The sequence below is a fragment of the Hemicordylus capensis genome, chromosome 6 (genome assembly GCF_027244095.1).
Source record: "Hemicordylus capensis ecotype Gifberg chromosome 6, rHemCap1.1.pri, whole genome shotgun sequence".
NCBI lineage: Eukaryota > Metazoa > Chordata > Lepidosauria > Squamata > Cordylidae > Hemicordylus > Hemicordylus capensis.
The window spans coordinates 80,773,772-80,781,712 of NC_069662.1; the positions used below are offsets into that span (position 1 = coordinate 80,773,772).

Here is a 7,941-nt window from a genome sequence, read left to right on the forward strand (position 1 = left end):
ACAAATTGAAATTGAAAGGCTGTGGCAGAAGAAGACCAAAATAATCCCAGTGGTAATTGGCGCCCTGGGTGCAGTTCCCAAAGACCTTGAAGAGCACCTCAGCACCATAGGGGCCACAGAAATCACCATCAGCCAATTACAAAAAGCAGCTTTACTGGGAACAGCCTATATTCTGCGACGATATCTATAATAACCAACAGCAACAACATCGACAATAAAATTCTGGCATCCCAGGTCCTTGGGAAGGACTCGATGTCTGGATAAAACAAACCAGTCAATAACACCTGTCTGGCTGTGTAAACAAACAACAACAACAATTATTATTATTATTATTATTAATTGCAAGAGTATGACACCTAAAAAGGATAGCACCTAAAAAGGCTAGGGAAGTGAAAGAGCTAAGAGAGAGTGTCTGTCAGGGTGGAGATGGAAAGGGAAAAATATTTATTTATTTTCTATGAAATAAGAGTCTCTAAACAGGACAGAGGATAATACAATTAATAAAATAAGAGTGTGGCTTGCAAGCTCCTGGCCTAGGACCAAACAATATAAAATGAGGGTTGAGAAGAACAAGATATAACAGTAGGAAGGCTGAAAAAGAAAGCAAGGGGTAACAGAATTCAAATGAAATGAAATGAAATACAGTTATTTAAATACTCTTTGCTCCAGTTAGGAATAAGAGCTAGAGGATAAAGGAATTCCCCTTCTTCCTTCCCCCTTCCTATATTTTTGTCTTGCAGAGATGTGTGAACCAGTTTCAATATCAAAAGCAAAAGACTAGTCAAGTGAAGCAGTGGGAGTGGAGAAAGAACAAAGAAACCTGTAACTGACTGTGATCAATTAATTATAAGTACCACTGCAATCGGACCAGCCAAAAATCCTATGTAGCTTAGTATCTATATATGGCTGCGAATAAACTGGATATGCAAGTTATGGCTAACATTCTTTAATGTATCTTGAGTATTAATATACTTGAAATAATGACTTACATATATTACTGCATAGTTATCAACACCATATAAAACAAAATATCTACGTTCTAATGTTAAATGCTGCACCGGAAAGAATGAGAACGTAGCGTTGCATTACGGGTACACACTATGCAAATAAAGACGGCTCTCCACAAATCAGAAAGGCCAGCCGGCTTCAGATTCGTTCAACCCACTGGCTTCAGTTACACTAGTACGAATGGTCGATGCTCTTAGAAGGGGTGCAGCTGAGCGGTCAGTAAATAAAACCAATAGAATATATGTAGTCGTTTTCAGTTACCACACCCAGGAGAGACAAACGTCTATTAGCATTTGAACTGGTGAGAGAGACCTACTGAAGAAACAAATGCAGATATGTGAGCACTGACTGTCTACTTATTTATTTACCTATTTTGTTTAGCTATCCTGCAATGAGTGGATTAGTAGTAATAGTGGCATTCATCAGTCCAAACCAAAAAGGCACTGTGTTAAATGTTTCTTGATGGTTCTTCAAGAATCCATCAAGCATCGATAAAGGCTTTTCTGCAAAAGTTAATTTACGTTAGCGATTGCCAATTGTAATCTTCTCTTCTAAACTGAGGACACAATTATGTCTTGATCAAGAATATCCACAGATGGCAAAATACTTTCACAGAACTAAGGGAGCTCGATTTGAATGGTCTAATATTGGAATATCTCTCACTATTTTTAAAGGGTTTTTGTTGTTATTGTTCTCCGACAGGCTTCTGTGCTTTTAACAGCTGTGTAACAAGCTGAAACTCACCAGGTGGAGCCATACAGACGATATAGGTACAACGATGTTAAAAGCATCATCTGCTGAATTTCTGCTTACCATACTCTTATGAAAAGGCACAGGAACCTCTCCAAGGGAGAGAGAAAATAGCAAGCATAACCATACTAATTTTCATCTGAATTTCAAGTATCAAGATACAATGTGGTTGCCCACGAATTTGGTTTGCTGGCTGTGACAAGGATGGAGCAAGGGACCCTTACTAAGGAATATCAAGAAGTCTGAAAAGTATATGGCAGACCTTTAATAAATTTTGAGGGTTTTTAAAATAAAGACAGAGTGTAACCTAGCACTTAGTATAATCAAAGCTAGCATTATGGAGTCAGCTATGAGATCATATAAGCACAATCTGAGTCAGATCAATTGTTCAGTGTATCTGTGCAGCAAGTGTTGTCTTGAGACTGGCACAGGTCTCATGGCCAGAGGGACCTACTCTAGAAGAAAATGAAGAAGAAGAACAGTGGAAATGGAGAAAAAAATAAAGTGAGAAGAACAGCTGAAGAATATAGGTTCCTTCCAAAACCAGAAACCTGTCTTCATGTTCTGAACTGTGGCTAAATGCTGGTTCAGATGTTAAATATGACCACAAATCCACATAATTGCTCCCATAAAAGGCTCCTTTCCAGCAGGCCACCGGAGTAGCTGTGGAGATGTTTCCCAGTATTCATAGCCATGTGGTAAGTTGTTTACCAACATTATGGTTTTCCCATGGAAATGCTGCCCCACAGAAACATTTTCACCATGTTTCCTTTCTTGATGGAAAGAAAATAAGTGGATTGATTAGCACAGAGCGCTGTAATGTGAGAGTGGCCTGTAGTGTACTAGTATTTTCTTCTTGCATCCATAAAACATAAGAACCCCCCCACCCGTACCCCCTGCAAGTTACAGAAACTGCATCAATGTTTTTATCTTTGAACTATTGGCCTCCTCAATCTCCAATCAGACAACTGGTTGTAGGAGAACAGTAAGATCCTCCCCACTCCCCAACATTCCATGATATTGGTTAGTCTGTTAAATGGCAGTTTGGAAATACATTTTCGCTTTATTTGAAAAGTTCAGGTAAGAAAAAACTGATTTTTATGACAGAAGAGCATCTTGGGAAAGGTGATACCCAGATGTTATAAGGGGCGGGGGAACCATAACTGATGTTTCAGCTATTGTTCCAGTTAGCATCAGGGCTTTGAGGATACTGAGGGTTTAGCTGACATAAATATCAATAGGGTAAGTTATTAATGCAATACCCTCTACATGCAATAACTGCCTCATTATAAAATCCAGTTTACCAAACAAAATGAAGCAAGCAGAATAGTGATAAATCCTGTCATATGTTGGTTATTACCAATTTCAAGGCAGCTATTATTTAAGGCTGTGTCACACAATCAGAAACATATGAAGAAGATTCTATGTGTACATGTGTGCAGAGCAGCAGGCATAAACATATCTTGTGATGCAGGTGTATGTGGACAATATACTCAACTTTCAAAATACCTTCAACTCTTTTTGAAGGCAGAAAGATAATAGAAAATTGATGTATCCGTGTGGGCATATTCCCACATCATGTTTGTGTAAAACACATTCATGTAGGGAATTGCCATGTAAACTCACGGCTCGCAGAGTTGGTTTGAACATTATATTTCTCTGACTGCATCATGAAGACATGAGTAGGGAATGGAAAGAAACACTGCCTCACAGAAGTCTTCAGAGCATCTAAAGGATCTGTATGGGTCTGGACACTTGTATCATTGTAACCTTCTGTGTGTGGTCAGCAGGATATCTGTATCCAGGACACAGGATATCTATTTTTAAAGGCATGCCTTAATTTTAATCCATTGCATTACTTTGACGAGAGCTACATATGAATTGACCATGGCCCAGTCCCTCAAGTAATCTCTCATGTGAAACTGGTGTTCTATTATTAATTATTATCATTATTCTACCATTGTTGCTGGGATGTAGCTAAGTGGGAGTGCACCCTGGGACAAAAAGTGAAGATGGGCCCCTGCATCTTCTTCAGAGAGGCATGAGGGGGAGAACAAAGAGTAAGCAGTCACCTACTTAATGGGTCCCCTCTCTTAGGTGCCTGAGAACATCCCCCCCCATTCAATTATAGCTACGCTCCTGCATTATTGGCAGTGGCAGAGGGCAGTGCCCTGTGTGCTTATGGAGCTCCGACTGCCAGAGCTTGAAATGGGATAGATCTTTGGGGAACTGGGGTCTTATCCCATAGCTGATCTATTTGATTAAACAAACATAAGAACAGCCCTGCTGGATGAGGCCCGAGGCCCATCTAGTCCAGCATCCTCTTTCACACAGTGGCCCACCAGATGCTGCTGGAAGCCTACAGATGCTGCTGCGGGATGATCCTGGGGCAGCTATACCAGTGGTGGTGGGGAATTGACGAAGATATGACATTAGTAGGCCAGCGGACTGTTATAGGGGAAGGGAATTCAGAAATTTAATTGCTGTTTCCCCTTCCAGCGGGCCTACCACCTCTTTGATTTTGGAGAGCAAAGCCACCCATCCACAGAACTTAACCATTATTAGTCTGTAATGCCGGGTTGGTTCAGAATAAATCTGATGTAGTCCATGACTTGGATGGATGAAGGAGCTGACCTGGTATGTATTACTGAGACCTAGTCAGGAGAGGCTAGTGGTCCAGTTTGGTTCCAGCTTCTCCCAGAGGGTTACTCCATGGTACGATGTGGTCAGGGAGGTGGGGTGGCTGTGGTCTATAAAAATGAAATCTCCCTTACCAGGATCCCTGTCAGGGCTTTGACCTATACTGAATATGTGTACCTAAACCTAGGGACCAGGGATAGACTGGGATTTCTGCTGCTCTACCGATCACCCTGCTGCCCAGTGGAGTCCCTAACTGAGCTGATGGACCTGGTTGCTGAGTTGGCATTTGAGTCGCCCGGGTTGTTGGTGTTGGGGGACTTTAATGTTCATGGGACTGGTTTGTTGGGGGCGGCTCAAAAGTTCATAGCAACCATGATGACTGTGGGCCTATCCCAGTTGGTCTCTGGTCAGACACATAATGCTGGTCATACACTTGATATTGCATTTTGCTCTGATCAGGATGGTGTTCTGTGGGTGGGGACTCCTGTCATCTCCCCATTGTAATGGATGGATCACCATCTGGTTAAGGGAGAATATATAGTTACGATCCACCTCTGCAGGGGTGAGTGGTCTGCCCCAAGGAGGTTATTGGATCCAATAGGATTCCAAGAAGACTTGGAAGGGTTTAGGATTTGCTCTGCTAATGATTCTGTTGATGCTCTGGTATGAAGATGGAATAATGAACTAACTAGAGCAGTAGACACAATAGCTCCAAAGCATCCTCTCTGACATGCCTTAAAGACAGCCCCGTGGTATTTGGATGAGTTACGGGAACTGAAGTGGCAAGGTAGATGATTAGAGCGCAAGTGAAGGAAGACTCGGCATGAGTATGATCAGGCACAACACACTAGTACATTTGAAGACCTATGCTCTGACAGTGCGGGTGGCAAAGAAGCAGTTATTTTCTGCCCGCATTACTTCCACAAATTCACATCCAGCTGAGTTGTCTAGGGTCATGAGGGGGCTAGTATGTACTCCTTCCCCTTGAATTTAAACTTGGAACCATTGGTCACTCGCTGTAACATTTTAAATGACTTTTTAGCGGATAAAATATTTCTTATTCGGGCCGAGCTGGATTCCAGCATTACTGCAGAGTCTGTTGTGGAGGTGTCCAGAAACTCCTCTTATGGGATTAGATTGGATCATTTTCAGTTTGTGACTCCTGAGGACGTGGACAAACTGCTTCAGACTACGCGTCCTACAACCTGTTCTCTTGACCCTTGCTCAACTCTGTATCTGCTCCAGGTCTTTGGAATATGCTCCCTACTGAAATAAGAGCATCTCCTCTGTTTGTTTTCAGGAAGAACCTCAAGAGGCTTTTAATTAGAATTAATTTTTAATAATTTTAAAAACTTGTTTTGTTTTATTGTTTTTAATGTCATGTATTTTAATGACTTTTAAATATTTCAAACTTTGTACACCGCCTACAGATGTACATATCAAGTGGTATAGATAGAGGCTGGAGTTGAGGGCATGCCCTCTCTTGCTGTTACTCCCCTGCAACTGGTATTGAGGCATCCTCTCTCTGAGGCTGGAGCTAGCCTATAGCCACCAGACTAGTAGCCGTTGATAGACCTCTACTCCATGAAGTTATCCAAACCCCTCTTAAAGCCATCCAGGTTGTTGGTTTCACATCCTGTGGCAAAGAGTTCCACTTGTTGATTATGCATTGTGCGAAAAAGTACTTCCTTTTGTTGGTCCTAAATTTATTGGCAGTCAGTTTCATGGAATGACCCTGGTTCTAGTGTTATGTGAGAGGGGGAACAAATTCTATCAACTTTCTCCATGCCATGTATGATTTTATAGACCTCTATCATGTCTCCCCCACATTCATCTTTTTTCTAAACTAAAAAGCCCCAGGTGTTGTAGCCTTGCTTCCTAACAAAGGTGCTCTAAGTCCCTGATCACCTTGGTTGCCCTCTTCTGTACCCAGTGGAGATCTTACATCTGGACTTCAAGGCCAAAAGCCAGGGCCTTCACCCACTTACCCCAAAGGCCCCCAGATCTTCTTTAGCCTGACCCGGGTGGTATGGTTGCTGCTCGCCCACACTGTGCTGGGCAGCAGAGTGTGATTATGACTTGTCAGGTGTTTTAGAGACAGAGCGGGGAAGTGGGAAAAGAAATATGTGGGATAAGAATAAGGAGATGATGCTTAACTTGCAGTGGGTGGGGGGGAAGAGGTAAGGGGCCCCGCTCCAAAGTCCTTTAGGTCCAGGCTCCAAAATTCCCTAGGTGTACCTCTGTCTGCACCTTTTCCAGTTCTACAATGTTCCTCTTTAGGTATGGTGACCAGAATTGTACATTGTACTCCATGTGTGGCCGAACCATGGTTTTGTAGAAGGGCATTATAATATTAGCAGATTTTCCAATCTCCTTCCTAATGATCCTGAGCATGGAATTGGCCTTTTTCACAGCTGCCACACACTGAGTCAACACTTTCAACGAGCTGTCCACCATGACCCCAAGATCCCTCTCCTGGCCAGTCACCAACAGCTCAGATCCCATCAACATATATGTGATGTTCGGGTTTTTTGCCCCAATATGCATCAGTTTGCACTTGCCAACATTGAACCACATTTGCCATTTTGTTGCCCACTCCCCAAGTTTGGAGAGATCCTTTTGGAGCTCCTCACAATCTGTTTTGGATTTCACTGCCCTAAATAGTTTGGTGTCTTTTGCAAATTTGGCCACCTTGCTGCTCACCCCAACTTCTAGATAATTTATGAATAAATTAAAAAGTTCAACTACTTCTGCACTGACAATGTCTCAATAATAAAACAGCAAAACAATAGAGTTTGCTTTATCTGCATGGAAAATGCAGAGCTTATTCAGAAGGCAGGAGGTAATAATTCTTTCCTTAATTGGAATCTGTCTCCTAGGTTTGTTTTCCTGTACTACCTGTAAAGGTAATGTGTGCCATCAAGTTGATTTCGACTCCTGGCACCCACAGAGCCCTGTGGTTTTCTACTTGAAGTAGCCATGAAAAGCTGAAGTACTGACCTGATTTTCTCCAAAATAAACTCAGCATGTGCAGAATTATGCTCCCATATCACCATATGTTGCTCCAAAAGACTCACTTGGTGCGTACAGATATTAAAATTTTGTTCACAGCAATATAAATTACTCAAATGCCCTATGTTGCATTGATTTCTGATCTCAAAGTCAGGTGAAACCCAGTGAATAGAGGAAGAAGGTAGTTTTCTTTGTTAAATAATAATTTTTTTAAAAGACCAGTCAAAGTTAGCAGTGGGGTGGAACTTAGAAAGGTTAGTGAAACTAACTGTAATAATTTCTGGTAACCCACTACTTTCGGACCAGTCAGAAAATGAGCTTGCAGAGTTTCTATATATAGCTGTCAAGATGTGCTTCTCTTCTGTTAGGATGATTATTTTTTAACAAGCAAGCTAGAAGGACTGGCTAGTATAATTTACATTTTGTCTCAGAAACTAGACTGCTTTAGTAGATTAGCTTGCATTTGTTAGCACAATCAAGAAATAAAAAGATATTTGCTTCAGAAACTTGCATGATGGGAAATGTAAGCAA

At 41.7% G+C, this 7,941-nt stretch overlaps 1 long non-coding RNA gene across 1 annotated transcript; it reads left to right on the top strand.

Moving 5' to 3' along the window:
• The first annotated feature begins 3,777 nt into the window (after positions 1-3,777).
• LOC128329231 (uncharacterized) lies at positions 3,778-7,496 on the top strand. The gene is made up of 3 exons (XR_008309579.1): positions 3,778-3,818; positions 4,258-4,395; positions 7,278-7,496. It is a non-coding gene; the product is annotated as an uncharacterized LOC128329231 (long non-coding RNA).
• The last annotated feature ends 445 nt before the right edge of the window (positions 7,497-7,941 follow it).